At 41.0% G+C, this 16675-nt stretch overlaps 1 protein-coding gene across 7 annotated transcripts in view; it reads right to left on the reverse strand.

Annotated features, from left to right (window-relative positions):
• OSBPL1A (oxysterol binding protein like 1A) overlaps positions 1-16675 on the reverse strand; it is a 244221-nt gene that overhangs the window by 46502 nt on the left and 181044 nt on the right. The window lies entirely within an intron of this gene.

Below are 16675 nucleotides of genomic sequence, written 5' to 3' on the forward strand. Positions count from 1 at the left end.
TAATGCAATGTTCTTACTCTTTGAGTGACCATAATACAAATATATGTGTTAAGACTCTATTTCTCCATGGAAATAGCTAGGTACCCTATGGGCATTCATCCCTGCCTGATCATTGTGGACTGGGACTTCTGTGTCCTCCTGCCTCCATGCCTTTCACAACAGGGCCTTTGAAGAAGTTCAGTCTGCTCTCTTACAAGTCAGAGGAACTCCTGCGCCACGATTTCTCTTACTGACACTTCCAAGAATCTTAATAGTCTATATCTTTATTTAGTTTCAGTCCAGCGTCTATCTCCTTTCAAAAGACACTTGATCATTGATCTGTACGTTTCAGGAAGAACCAGAACAGTTCAGGTTTTTTTTTTTTTAAAGCAACATTTTCACAATTGCTGTGATGTCACACTATCTCTGAGCTAACTTTAAGCTCTCCCATGATCACGTGTTTGAACAGCTAACATTCAGTGAGTGTTTATTCCATTTTAGACCCTGTGTTAGTCATGTAATGTGCATCATCTCATTTAATCCTCAAAATAATCCTATAAATGAAACATTCCTTAAATAACTTGTCCATGGAAACCAATTTAATGAGTGGCAGAACTGGAATTCTTTAACTCCAGATCCTCGGAACCTGGGTTCCAGAGCTCTGACTGCCACTTTGCATAAACGTGAACACGTAACTACCTCACTACTCCAAGCCTCAGTGTTTCTACTTAGAGGATGACAATACCGTTTCACATGGTCATGGTGAGAACCCACTGAGACGATGCATGTAGAGCAGTACTTTTTAAACTGTGGGTCCTGTTCATGGGTGGTTTAATAATTCATGTAAACGGCATTTAAGAAAACTCAAACAGGGGAGGAGTTCCTGTTGTGGTTCAGCGGAACGAATCTGACTAGTATCCATGAGGATGCAGGTTCGATTCCTGGCCTCGCTCAGTGGCTTAAGGATCGAGCATTGCCATAAGCTGTGGTGTAGGTTGCAGACTCAGCTCGAATCTGGCATTGCTGTGCCTGTGGTGTAGACTGGCGGCTACAGCTCTGATTCTACCCTTAGCCTGGTAACTCCCATATGCCTCAGGTGAGGCCCTAAAGGACAAAAAAAAAAAAAAAGACTTAAAAAAAAAAAAAAAAACTGAAACAGAAGATAACATCCAACAAAGGGAAGTACTGTAAATGAGAATTCTGCCCCATAATACACACATACCAGCAATATGTATATACTATGGTCAAGTATTTTTTTTACTATGGGACTTTGTCACTGATATACAATATTCAGCCCATTGCCTAGAAGATAGAAACTCATAAAGAGAATATGGATGTTACTGTTAACTATTTCAGGGAGAAACCCATATCATTTTCCTGAGTTGTAAAGATTTAAAACTACTACTACTACTACTACTATTCTAGAGAGAATTTACTAATTACAGTTTCAAAAGAGGACCTAGAAGAGTGGCTGTTTACTAGACAGTATTCACAACAATTTAAAGGTTTACACAGAGAAATAAATAGGTAAGAAGTGCTTCTATAACCTTAGAGGAAAGAGAAATGTTCTGACACGTATGCTACTTCTCCAGCAAAGCTTTACACAGGATGATGGAGGCTCAGCCACTTGTGATCAGATACTGGTTTGGCCTGAGGACATTTTTCAAACTCCAGATGCCATTCTGGGGGCAGAGGAATCTTAAACAAAGATTCTTTAAGTTTACTGTGGTAAGGGCACAATGAAGCAACTTGGGAGGGACTCCTGGTCAAGTCCCTTTCTTTCTTATCATTAAATAGCTCTTAGTATTCCTTGTTTTAACGTCACATGACCTGGGTGAAAGCGGCACAGCAATTCTATTCAAATAACTTGAAATGATAAAAAAAAAATATATAAAAAGGAATGTATTAATAAATCTCAAATATAAGTTTATTGTGCTTTAAAAATTCCACTGACATCATGAAATGTTTTAAAACTGACTCCTGTCTTCAGACATGAGGGTACCTCTCTTCCCCAAACACAGCCTTGGAGATGCTGCAAGCACGGCTCCTCCACTCAGGCTTCTCCTTAGCACCTACTTGGAGAAGGATCTCAACTCAAATTTGCTCTCTATCAGCAATGGGATTTCCCCCCCATTTCTGGCTGCCCCCCCCAGCATATGGAGTTCCAAGGCCAGGGATGAGATCGGAGCTATAGCTGTGACCTAAGCCAAAGCTGTGGCAAAGCTGGATCCTTAACCCACTGAGCCAGGCTGGGGATCGAACCAGCCTGAATCCCAGCACTCCCAAGACACTGCCAATCTTGTTACACCACAGAGGGAATTCCAGTAATGGGATTTTAAAAGCAACCTCAGAAGACCCTGCTGTGGTGCAATGGGACTGGCAGCGTCTTGGGAGCACTGGGATTTGGGTTCAATTCCCGACCCGGCACACTGGACTGAGGATCCAGCAGTGTGCCGTGGCTTAGGTAAAGACTGTGGCTCGGATCTGATCCCTGGCACAGGGGCTCCATATGCCGCAGGGCACCGAGAAAGAAAAAAAAAAAAAAATGTCCTAATTTAAAGCCCCGAGGGTGGCTGGTGTTCAGCATTCTGCTTAAATTTCACAGCACTTTATTTCCCTATCTTCATACATCCCATCTGTTATTTCTGTACACATCTGCCACTTACTAGACTATGATTCCCAGAGGTAGGAGACTCTTATCTTATTCTCCTCTCCCACACTGCACAGTATTTGCATGTAACAGGTGCTCAGTGTTTTACCTAATGTCTCAAGTTAAAATGGTCCACAGTGCGGTGGGGGTGGGGGGGGGGGAAGACAGTGAAAAAATGAAAGATATGGATAAACAGCAACAAAGGCATAAGGAAGGAACACAGATAATCCAATTTTTCGCCTCTAAATCACTTCTTTGTTTTTTGTTTTGTTTTTGTTTTTTTTTAGGGCCACACCCTGGGATACATGGAAGTTCCCAGGCTAGGGGTTCAATCAAAGCTGCAGCTGCTGGCCTCCGCCACAGCCACAGCAATGCCAGATCCAAGCCAAGTTTGCCATCTACACCACAGCTCACAACAATGCTGGGTCCTTAACCCATGGAGCAAGGCCAGGGATCGAACCCGCAACCTCATGGCTCTCAGTCCGATTCATTAACCACTGAGCCACAAAAGGAACTCCTCGAGTTCCATTTTGGGAAATGTACCACTCCGCTCTATCCCTTTTTCCTCCTGGTTATGACAAAGAATCACAGAGATATGCAACACTCTTATTCACCCTCCACTCACTTGAGAACATGCAAGACTGCTGTTGCTGCATATTTACCTATTTCTTATTAGCATTAGAGTCTAAGCTCTGTCGAACCTGCAGCTGAAACACAGCAGGTAACCAGTCAACGTTGCTGAGATACACTTTATGCCAGTTGGTTTGCTATTAACTAGGGCTCTAGGCTGAGGAAACTGTCCCACAAGGCATTTATCATATAATAACATATAATAATCATATAATTTTTTCCATAATAACCAAAAAAGGCTATATGTTTAAGAAACTAAAATGTTATATCATTCTCATCAAAAGGCACTGATGCAATTAAATTGAAGAATACATATCATCAGTGATACGAGACTGAGCCAAGAGCAGTGGTTAGAAGTCTGGGGGAGGCAAAGATTTCTTAAGAGATGACACAGAAAAGCCCTAACATAAAGCCTCCTCCATGGAGTTCAGCACAGCTGGGAAGAAGGTGGGACACAGAATGGCAGACATTAACCCAGGGGCAGGATGCATATTCTTTTTTTTTTTTTTTTTTTTTTAATGGCCAAAACCATGGCGTATAGAAGTTCCTGGGCCAGGGGCTGAATCCGAGCCACAGACGTATCTTTAATCCACTGCCCCAAAAGCCAAGGATTGAACCTGGGGCTCTGCAGCGACCTGAGCTGCTGCAGTTGAATTTTTAACCCACTGCATCACAGCACGAACTCCAGGGTGTGTGTATTCTTTGCTCACCCTTATCTCAAAGAATAACTAAGACTTCGTGCAAGGGGGGCTGGAATAGATGTAAACTGTCATGGAAAGGTCATCTCCACCTGAAGGAAGTGGTCTTAATCACAGAGGACACTGAGGAAACACAGGCTGTGTGCAGTGCAGGTCAGAGCCAGCATCTTCTTCCTTCCTGTCTCACTGAAGGCTTACCCAAGCCTCTGGCAGTGTGGACGGCTACAGAGCAGGGAGGCCGGAGGTGGGGAGCATAACTCCTCTGCTGACACCTCCCCACTCCAGAAAGGATCTGAGGCTGTTTTACAGCTAGCAATGTTGTTGGCAGGAAAGGGGAAAGAAGCCTTCCTGACTACAAGAGAAATTTCTTGGACTCTGCCCTAAGAAATGTCCTGTCTTGATGCCTGGATGTGCTCCAGCTGGATCAGGAGTCTGGCAGGAGGCAGTGCAAGGTCGGGCGAGACCCTGGAGGAGGTCTGAGCGCTTGACAGCCATGCAACGCTGGAGCAAGACTGTGTCTAACAGACTGCATGCCCCCTGGAACACTGCAGTCAGGGACTTCAGATCCCTGAAACAAGTCTGGGGACTATGCAAAAGCCAGTTAACCGTCAGAGAAAGACGCAAAGAGAAGCAGAGGTGACAGATTCACAGAAGTGTCCCTCTGCAGATAGGACGCTGCCTCTTTCTGTGGCTCTGAACTTTTTAGACGTATTTCCCTTTAAACCACACCCATTTTTTTCCAGAAAGAATACAATCTGCTTGTGATCTGCTTTAGCCAGTTCAATAGCCTGATTTAACTTCCTTCTAAAATGATTTGTGATCCTTTCTTTTGACTACTTACCATCAGAGGCATAGAGTTTCTAGGGAGAGACGAATTTCTGGTTCCTTCCTGCTCTGTGACACATAATACCTCTATGGGGGTTATTTGGCATGTACGTTAGTTTCCCTTCCTTTTCCTTTCTGTACTGCAGATATCAGCATTCTTCCTCTTTCCTAAGAAGGGTTCTTCTGCTCACCAAGATTACACAGTGTCCTACCACACAATCAGACTGAAAATCTCACCTTCTGAGATTTTCTTGTTCTTTCCAATAAGATAATGTCAATCACATCCTGAAGGAAAACAGCCAAAAAGCTTGGTCTTCACTAATAGTATAAGGGAATGCACAGCCACTGAGGAGAAACAAATAACTTCCATGAAAACATTATACATTTAATCACTCCTGCACCCTTTGGAGGATTCTGCTGTGATAGGAAACTGATGAATAAACGCGACTATAGGAAGAGAAATTTTTACCCCGTTTGAAATTGGCAGAATTTTCGGTGTGTTCATGAGTTCTTTTGCATGCTCATGTTAATGCGAGTGGAAGTGTATAAAGGCCCAGAAAACAAGTCACATGTCCACTTCAATTTGTTCTAGTGCCTAGCACTGAGCCAAGAGCAGATGGGTGCTAAATAAATGGTTTGCAACTATGACATTAATTCTCTGTGAGTTGTTACATAAAAGAAACAAATAGAACTGTATTAATTATAAGCTGAGACAAACTGTTTTACATTTCAGAATATAAACCTAAGAATTTATAGAGGAATATAAATCTGTTATTCTAAACATCTATAAAGATTCTAAATTTTAGGAAAAGAATAGGGAGTTCCCGTCGTGGCTCAGTGGTCAACGAATCCAATTAGGAACCATGAGGTCGCAGGTTTGAGCCCTGGCCTCCCTCAGTGGGTTAAGGATCTGACGTTGCCATGAGCTGTGGTGTAGGTGGCTCAGATCCTGTGTTGCTGTGGCTCTGGCGTAAGCCGGCTGCTACAGCTCCAATTCGACCCCTAGCCTGGGGACCTCCATATGTTGCAAGTGAGACTTAGAAAAGCCAAAAAAAAAAAAAAAAAGAATAGGAAGCTCTGGAGTCAGAATACCTGGCTTGCACCCAAGTCCTACCAATTATTTGCTCAGTGATCTTGGACAAGTCAATTAAACTTTCTGTGCTTTAATTTCTTAATCTGTAAAGCTGTAGCTATAATAATACCTGCCCTACCTATAACTCAGAAATATTTTGAGAATAACATAGAAGCTATAGAGTTAATGAAAGTACCTTACAGATACCAATTTATAACCCAAATGTATCTTGTAGCCTTTAACATTATTCCCAATATTGTAAAGCGCTCTGGATCTGAAGCTGCTGTAGCACAATCAGAATCTCTTTAGCAACAAGACAGGCCTAGGCACTAGCCATCTTGCTACTGGGCTGTGCTTTTGTGGGGTGTTACTCAAGTCAGAGACGAAGCTGCTGAAGCATGGACAGGCTAAATGCTGACCAAAGCCGTAGAGCTATACTAAGTCACAGAGCTGGAACCAGAGCCAGAAGGAAAGGACATTAAGTGGATGGTTCTCGGTTGTCTTATGATCATGGTACACCTTCACCTACCAGCATTTCTGACACTATACTTAAGGTATTCAAAGACCCCAAACTCCAAAGCACAAAAGAAACAAAATGATGAAGAATCTGTGGTTATAAACTATCTACTAGGTTCACCAAGGGAAGTCTATTTTGCTGAGAACCGTTCCTTCCCCCAAATGGGCTCTGTGACAGCCCAGAAAGTACACTGTCTTACTCTAGCACCAGTGTGACACTAGGCTCCACCCTCCGTCTTCCTGAAAGCTGGCTGTTCCCTGCTCTAGCACAAGTCGCACCACATTCCATCAGACATCCTAACTGCGCATTGTTGGTTACAGTCACCTACGTTTTCCAGATGCAGAAGCATTTGTCAGATGCAGAGGCAATGCTTCCTGCTTGAGAACCAGGATGTGTAATTAATGTGAATCACTTCCAGAATAACAAGGAATTGGGAACACTCACTACGGTAGAGTGGAAGTTCACACAAAGGTTTTAAATCCCGGCTGAACGGTGCTACATCAACAGGACTCAACAGCAGGCTATATCCCATGATTCAGATCTATCACCATCTACATGCAATGAATGTGTCTGGGAAAAAGCTGTATGTAAACCAAATTTTCTGAGGCTTTTTTTTTTTAAACGGCTGCACCTGCAGCATATGGAAATTTCCAGGGTAGGGGTTAAATCAAAGCTGCAGCTGCCACCTTAAGCCACAACATCACCAGATCTGAGCCCCATCTGTGACCTATGCCTCAGCTTGTAACAAGACTAGATCCTTAACCCACTGATGGAGGCCAGGGGTCGAATCCGCACTTTCACAGATACTATGTCAGGTCCTTAACCCGCTAAGCCACAGCTATAAGTCCAGCATTTTCTAAAGATTTTAAAGGCACAAGGCAAACAAACAGTTAAAAAATATTTATGTTTTAAAAACAATCACTTCCCTGATTTATTTATATTGTAAATCCTTATTATTACATACGGTGTTTTCTGCAACAGGAAAATACTCCCGTGTTATAAGCAGGGCAAACAATACCGAAGAACTCTTGTCCCCTGAGGTGGTTTTCTACTTTCAGCAAAATTTAGGTTGGCACAGCTCCAATGGGAAAGAGACACTTCAATGTATTTGTAAAGACCGAATCCCATATGTCATCAGAAGTTAAAAAGCCCAGTCTATGAATTATTGTAATTAAGAAATGGGCAGGAGAGAAAGAATAAGGCAGCCCATGAAAAGACTAAGCTACACGGGAAGATCTTCCCCAGGTGCTCAGAACCTTGTGCTCATGTGTGCAGACAGGAAGGAGGGCGCAACTTCAAACAGAGCATCAAGATACCAAGCAAGAATATACATTTCATCAAATATTTAACTTCTTTCTTCTGACATTCTGAGGATTACAAGTGCATATAAAGCCAACTTGAAATAGAAATTGGATATTTACCTAGGAGATTCAAAAAGCCTAGGGATTGAAAGGAGAAGTAATGAGACCTCTGTACGGGGAAGGTAATGTCCAGGGACTCAGGAATGAGTAACAGCGCTTCGAGCCTCTAGTCACCTCTTGTTTACACTTCTGACAACACCAGCTTACAACCAGCTTTGTGAAGGCCAGCCACACCTTTGTGATCTCAATAAAAAGAAAAACCTTGTTTCAATTTAACCATTACTGTGAAATATCCTTATAAACTATAACGGAAATCAACCATAGGAGACATTAAATGGGGGGACCATTTTCCTTATTTCACATTTTCCGAAAGAAAATAATGTTATTCCAAGATCAACACTTTCATTTCAGCTACCTGCTTCCAAAATTTCCATTTCAAGGCCAAAGTCTGGATTTCTGAAATCCATCCAAAGACTTTTTCTTATAAGGTAAAAGAAAGAAGAAAACAATTCCATGAGTTCCTGCTGTGGCGCAGGGGAAACAAATCTGACTAGTATCCATGAGGATGCAGGTTCAATCCCTGGCGTTGCTGTGAGCTGTGGTGTAGGTCAAAGATACAGCTAGGATCTGGCACTGCTGTGGCTGTGGCATAGGCCAGTGGCTAGAGCTCTGATCAGACCCCTTGCCTGGGAACTTCCATATGCCAAGGGTGTGCCCTAAAAATAAAAAAAAGAAAAAAGAAAAAAAGAAAGAAAAGAAAAGAAAGAAAATGATTCCATTTACTCACTTTTGCTTAAGGTTTATCAGTTTTCTCCTTCTAACAGCATCTAAGATTTAACTAGTCAAAATCACTAGGACTCCTTTGCACAGATTATCTCAATTATCACAAGACAGCAACGTAGGTCCTATTATTACACCCATTTTGCAAAAGAAGTTGCTAAGTTTCAAAGTGAGTATAACTTGCTTAATGTCAGGAATGTAGTAGACATGGGATAGCCCCCAATGGATGTAACTGGAGGTACAGCTACAGTACACGTACCCATGAAGTACTCCACGCCAAACCATTCAAACCTCAATCTAGTTGAGGCTCTGTACATACCCACCAGCTTACAGGAAATTCAGGAGTAAAAGATTATGTTAAATAACAACACAGGAATGCAACCAGCAAGATCTAGACTGTGGATTACTCTATAGGACAAATGACCAGGTTTCAACTTCTGACATATAAATGGCAAGGAAAAGAGGAGGACGAGAAGAAAACTAGAGCTTCAAACAGACCTAAGAGACATATAAACCAAATGCAGTACACAGACCTTCTGGGTTTTTATTATTAAATGACATTTTAGATCCAATTAACTGACATTTATAAGACAATCCAGGAAATGTGAATTCTGACTAAATATTAAGACACTATTTTTTAGGTATGATTATGGGACTATGGTTTTAGAAAATAATAGCCCCAATGGTTTAGAAATATATGCAATGAATTAAAGACGAAACCATGTAAATTGAATTTGATATATTATACACACACACACACACACACACACATATATACATTTCTTTTTTTTTCCTAACAGCCATACCTGAGGCATATTGAAATTCCTGGGCTGGGGTCAAATCAGAACTGCAGTGTCAACCTAAACCACAGCTTGCGGCAACGCGAGATCCTTAACCCACTCCATAAAGGCAGGGATGAAACCTGCATCCTCACAGAGACAACATCAGGTCCTTAACCCACTGAGCCACAACAGGAACTTTGGATTTAATATACTGTAATTTAAAAAAATAATTGTTTCCATCATAAGGGGATGGGAGATGGGGAAGTCTGTAAATAAAACAAAGCTGTACACACAATAAATGGTAAGGATAAATGATGGGATATGAAGGGTTCATTATATTATTCCATTTGTATGTATGTTTAAAAATGTCCATGAAAGTTTAAAAAATGGAATTACATGCCTGAAAATATATTTTTTTCTTTATAACCTAGGCAAATAACAAATTCATTAGCTCTTTGCTATTTTGTTCATTCAAGCATATCTTCACAGATTATAGCTGCCCTAGAAAACTGCTCTCATTTGCCCCTGAAACCACTGATGCAGGATAGATTAGAATGAGTCCTTAGAGTCAGGTGAGAAAGTGCATCTCACCATCATCTGCTTATAGAACACTAAGCTGGAAAGACTGTGTTTTTCCAACCGTGTTTTAAAGAGCCCCAGGCCCCAAAGAGGCCAGAGGCAAGATCAGGAGATAGACCTATGGGTCTCTAAGCCTCAGCCCTTGCTTCCAACAGAGCAACTCCTCTTCCATCTGCCTTTTAAACTTGGGAGGGATGAGGTGAATTCCATTGAAAGATGCCACAGTTTTCCTAGCGTAATTCTAGGCAGTCAGTTCAGCAAGTCCACTTGGTTTTGTGAAGGTAGTTCTCATAAATCTAGACTCATGCTGGGTCTTCTTTCCCTTCCTAACATACCCCAAGTGACCCTGCAGCCACCAGCTTGTCAGGCCTAGATAAGGCTTTTGCTCATCCTTCTAGGTTATCTTCTGAACTCCTTTTGCTGGCTGTCTGGCCCCCACCAGCCAGGTGGCACTTACTGGTCAAGGAATCTCCAAACATGTTTTTATGAGAGAGACAGGTGTTGCATGCAATCAGAGAGGCCTGCAGTCTTTTATTCCCTCAGCTTTAGCCTTCCAAGTTCGGTCTACCCAGGCATCCAGTCTCCATGTCCACTGCTGACAGATGCCTGAAGTTCCAGGATGGCCAGCCCTGTAGCCCAGCGGTACCCTGGCTGCACTCTGCTTCTTAGAGGATCCAGCATCTTCCCTAGAGCTCTTCTCGCTCAGGCTACTGAGACAGGCTCATGTCCAGCTTGTTAGAGCGAGGCCCACAGGAGAGCTGGGTGAGCTTCTAGTGATATGCTTTTTTTTTTTTTTTTTTTTTTTTTAATTACAGCCTTCTACTCTCCAAGCAAATGAGTACTCTGAGTCAGACAGAAAGGTGAGAGCACAGAACACAGAGTCTCTGGAAACGCTGCTCCCCTCGGGCCTGCACACCCTACCACGCATCTGGCTAATAACTCTGAGCAGGGCTCTTACTCCTGGGTCCTTAGATGTATCTGGGCCCCTGGTCACTACATGACAGTAAGGAGTTAACTCCAAATGTTCACTGACAGACAAGGGTGCGATCCCACCCAGGGCACCAGAGGACCTCTGAGTGGGATGCCTTATAACTCTATGTCCTGACCTAACCAAGTCTGAAACCAGATGATGTGTCTTGGATCTATAGGGAGAGTTCAAAGCTGAGGTGGATTTGGACTAGTGATTAAATATATTCAGCGGTGAATGATTTTTATTTGTCACTAACAACATTTCCTCAATATAATCTTACTTCTCAGAAGATACCATCTTAGTTTATAGTCTCCACCTTTTTGACTTCAGCTTGTCAGCATGTTCTTCACACACAGAAAATGGCTGTTATTTGGTTGCCCAATAATTCAATTCTAAAGCAGTCGTGAAGGATAAGATAAAGGTAAACTGAGCAATCATCCGGAGTCCTCATCTACCACTGCAGCCAACTAAACTTCTGAGATTCTCAGCCACATTTATGAAAGAATGGAAGGCTTTCTATTCAAGCAAACACACCGAGAACAAGTATGTTAATTAGAAATCAGATAAAACTTAGTCCCTAGCACATTTCTATTGTAGGAAATCCTTCTCTGTTTTACAACCACAAGGACATTTTTATATTCTCTTGTAAAATTTTATTAAGATTTGCCCTTTCACATTTGTGTTTGATTCATCTAGAATTTATATCTGGGTATATGAAATCAGGGTCCATTTCCTTTTTATTTTTTCCTGTATTAAGTGATTATCCCAGGACCATTCACCCAACAGTTCATTCTTTCCCTCACTGATCTGCCGTGTGCGCTCTGTTACACATACCAGGTTTCCTTGTACGTGTGGGTATTGGGACCTTTTACTGCCATTCTTCAGGTCAGTCTTGCCTGCAGGGCAATTCTGCACTGAAGATTTGTAATCAGTCTTGACATCTGGTAGGGCAAATGACTTCCCTTCCCCCACCTAGCTTCTTGAGCAGTATCGTGGCTCCTCAAAACCCTCTGTGCTTAAATACATATTTCAGAATCCAGTTTTCAACTTCCAAGGAAAAGGATGCTGCAGTTTTAATTAAAAGGACATTGAGTCTACATATCAATTTAGCAAATCATTATTTATGACAATAACTTTTCTTTTTGATGCGTTTTGTATCTTTTTTTTTTTCTTCCTGCTTTTTAGCGCCGCACCGCCGCACCTGCCGCACATGGAAATTCCCAGGCTAGGGATCCAATTGGAGATGCAGCCAATGGCCTACACCACAGTCACAGCAATGTGGGATCTGAGCCACGTCTGTGACCTACAGCACACCTCACGGCAATGCCAGATCCCAGACCCACTGAGCCAGGCCAGGGCTTGAACCCACATCCCCATGGGTACTAGCTGGATTCGTTACTGCTGAGCCACAAGGGGAACACAAAGTTTTTTTTTTGTTTGTTTGTTTTTTTTGTCTTTTGTCTTTGTTGTTGTTGTTGTTGTTGCTATTTCTTTGGCCGCTCCCGCGGCATATGGAGGTTCCCAGGCTAGGGGTTGAATCGGAGCTGTAGCCACCGGCCTACGCCAGAGCCACAGCAACGCGGGATCCGAGCCGCGTCTGCAACCTACACCACAGCTCACGGCAACGCCGGATCGTTAGCCCACTGAGCAAGGGCAGGGACGGAACCCGCAACCTCATGGTTCCTAGTCGGATTTGTTAACCACTGCGCCACGACGGGAACTCCGAAACACAAAGTTTTATATCTTTCAATAAGTTTTATTATTACACATTTTTTGGCTTAGATTTATTCTTACGTGACTTTTTAATAGCTACTCTAAAATCTACCCTCCCCCCAGTTTTAACTGCAGTTTCTGTCTCTACAGAAATATAGTTAGCTAACTTTGTATAAAAACACACCTTGCTAAACTTTCTTACTAACTGTGATAATTTGTCTGTAGACATCTACGGTTTTGTTTATTTCTATACTCTAGCGGTGTGTTATGTCTCTGGTTATGGACCCCAGACAATAATGAACAGAAAAGGTGATGGCAGGCACCCTTGTCTTATTCTTGATATACTATGAGAACTATTTTTAATATCTCATTATCAAGTATTTGTTGTAGCTTTTAACCAGATTAAAGAGGTTATCTATTTGTGATTTGCTGAGACATTTATTAATAATGAATGTTTAATTTCCTTGAATGTTTCTTTATCTATTAGGATGATCATAAGCTTTTCTCTTTTAATCTAGTAATACTGGGAATACCATTTATAGACTCACAGCATGAATCCAACATCTCAGATTCTGACTAATCTGTTCTACACTAGTATCTTTCACATTACATATCCAGATTTGATAACTATCAATATCATCACCAATTACAAGAACTTGGGTCAAACTGCTAAAAAGTTGAAAGATGGGAGTGCAGAATAAATATAATAAATCAGGTCCAAGAACAGAGAACGGATCCTATGGAACAAAGAGAACCATGTTCTTATCCAACACAAGAAGCCCTGTAAACATGAACCTGGCCAGCACGGCGAGGCAAATCTTCCACAAAACAACTCAATGGTTTTTTTTGTTTTTTTTTTTTTTTGGTGGGGGGGAGAAAAGCACCATCAAAATAGAGCACGCATTGTGTATGTCCTCTATCTCTGCAGTACTTTTGATTCTAGGTATTAAATAAAACCCAAATCCTTTCTGTTGATATTTTCTCTACAACTAACGTAAAAACCCAAAGACACGTACAAAAGCACCACAGTAAAGATCACTGGCCAGCAGAGTACCCAGCGTTATCAGTAATTCAGAGTGAATGAAATCAAAGTACTTTTTCCCCAGGCCTATTCATAGTAAGAGCACTATAGAAATTTTCTAAACTTCAATATGATAGAAAAACCATTTTTCCAAGATTTCAGTTAGCAATTACAAGACTTTCAGACTGAGAACTCAGTTCATTTAGCCCAAACTTTTATTTAAGAGATGACTGAAGTTACCTAGTTCATTATCAGAAGAACTATTTTGTTGGTAATCATCACATACGATAGATTAAAGATTCATAATATCTATATTTTAATTGTCATATAAATGAATTCAATTATTTTGGCATATCTTGTTTTATACTAAATTGATTATGACAGACCTTCTAGCTTATGATTCTCTGGGTCAGAGATTTTTCAAACTGCACCCCAGGATGTCACGCTATACCAATGGGGTGGAAAAGGAAACAGGAGGCAGAGGTTCTGCTGAGCAAAGAAGAAAGGGAGTAAACAAGGTTAAAACAGGGCATCTGTACTGATGCTTCTGACGTGGCAAGTCCTCTCCTAGGGGCTCTGTGTGCTGACACATTAAACAGGAGCAGAAACAGAGTCTGGAATGGTTTCTTATGTTGTATTTTGGGGGAAATCTGTTACTTCCATAGCACACACTACAGGAAGTAAAGCTTAAATACTTCTGCTGGGTAAGGACATGGAGTAGAAATGGAGATTCCATCTGCGGCAGGAGCCTGGGGAGGAGAGGAAAGGCCCCTCTCTGGGAGCCTTGTCAATCTCTGAGGGAGGGTGAGATTTTAATAGTCTCCGCACTAAACTTCTGTTGCAGGAATGGCTAAATGGCTAAAAAACAAAAATGGCTGAAAACCTTAGCTCTATCTTATCAGCAAATCAGTCAAGCCATGATTTAACAGTTTCCAAAGGAACTATTAACTTATAAGGCTTCTCTCTTTTTCTCATTTTAAAACATACATTTCTCTTCTTTAAATTTTAAATCCATATTCTTCCCATCTCCCTAAATTTAAATGTGTATATCCCAGGAGTAGGTGGTGATGTGGGATGAGGGAGAAATATAAAGTTTTTACAAAAAAGTTAAATGATGAGTAAATTATTTTTTAATATGAAAGAAAAGAGAAACATAAAACAAGGTCAAATATAAATTTCACATTTAAAAAACAGATGTTTTAAAGATAGAACAGAAGACTTTAAAAAAATTTCATGGTCACTTCAAGCTAAAATCCCTGGCAGCAACATACATCTCCTTTTCTAAAACATTACCAAAATTACTGATAATTCAAATTATAATTGCCCATTATAATCACAGATTACTTACAATGCAATTTAGGGTGCAGGCAAGAGGGATTTGTTAATAATGAATATTCTGTCTATTGTCATACTTTAAAATAAACCTTTTAAATTGTATCTTGCACATGCTCTATTTTATTAGAGAAGAACTTTATGGGGAAAAAAAGACTTTTAGAAAACTATTTTTAAATTATTTTTTAAAATAAGAAACTTATGTTTTCCCACATATTTGAATGTTGACAATTTCCTAAATTAGCCTCTTTTTTTAAAATATAAATTTTAAAAATAGTTTGAGTTCCTGTCATGGCTCAGTGGTTAACGACTCCAACTAGGAACCATGAGGTTGCGGGTTTGATCCCTGGCCTCACTCAGTGGGTTAAGGATCCAGTGTTGCCGTCAGTTGTGGTCTAGGTCGAAGACGCAGCTTGGATCTGGTGTTGTGGCTGTGGTGTAGGCCAGCGGCTACAGCTCCAATTAGACCCCTAGCCTGGGAACCTCCATATGCTGCAGGAGCAGACCTAGAAAAGGCAAAAAGCCAAAAAAAAAAAAGATAGTTGACTCACAAAGTTGTGCCAATTTCTGTACAGTAAAGTGACTCGGTTATACATATATATATATCCCAAGAGATTGGATGTAGTTCCCTGTGTTATACAGGAGGACTTTGTTGTCTATCCATAGCCTCTTTTCTTTTGGATAACTGAAGAATATTTTATTATATTTATAGGTTTATTAACCTGCATCTTGTTTATCAGTTTAACTTTTCTGGTTAGGTCACTATCTAGTTGCATTTCTTTGTGGTTTTTCTTAGTGACCTGTCCCGATTTCAAATTTTGAATAATTCACATCTGTGCCATTCTGAGTTTGACAAATTAACAGAGAACACAGATTATACAAATATAGTTTAATAAATTCCTCTCAGAGGCAAAATAACACCTGCTATGATGTATTACAGCACATATGCAAAAGGGCTACCGGGCCTTGAAAAGCCAAGCAATCTCCCCAGCCATGGGTTCTGGCAGTATCTAGTAAGCACAGTACTCCTTCTTATACAGTAATAAATCTATTGACTATCTGTACACTTCTTTGAACATTCCTGAGGTTTCACGTGTGTTCTTCCCACTGGATGGTCATGATATGTGTGTTAAACAGTTAAAGCCTGTCTTCTCTTTAGAGACTGGGAGACCTGCCAGGTTTCCCACTGGGACTTCATGGCCTGCACAGAACTTAGTCCCAGACGGCAAAGGAACAGACAGGAACAGCAGGAGAGTCAGGAAAGGCACTGATGGCCACACAGTCTGCAGTGGTCAACGCCATCAAAAGAGAATCAAGCATGTTAAGGGGATACCCTCTGATGGAACAAAAGGAAACTCTGGTTTTAGCTAGTTACCTAAAAACCACTGATCTTTTCAAAATAAGTACAAACTGAAACCTTTTTTTGTTAATAAGGGACAAGTACATATACATCAGAAGTGATATGTACATTTTTTTCCAGAATATTTGAGACCAACTGTGGCCAGGATCATGGTACAGGAATGGGGTTAGAACTATACAAATACGCAAAAAAAAAAAAAAAAAAAAAAAAAAAAACCCCAAAAAACTATCTTGTAGAAACTAATGGTTAATTACTACTTATCCCAAAAGTGCTTTTTATAGTGACAGCAGGATATATTCTTCACTGGTAATTTGATAAAATATATTCTATGAACACCAGCATGTGTTCATGGCACTGTGTCTATAAACTTGTGTGAAACAAGAGAACGCCAGTGTCTATTACATCT

Source organism: Sus scrofa, chromosome 6 (genome assembly GCF_000003025.6).
Source record: "Sus scrofa isolate TJ Tabasco breed Duroc chromosome 6, Sscrofa11.1, whole genome shotgun sequence".
Lineage (NCBI taxonomy): Eukaryota > Metazoa > Chordata > Mammalia > Artiodactyla > Suidae > Sus > Sus scrofa.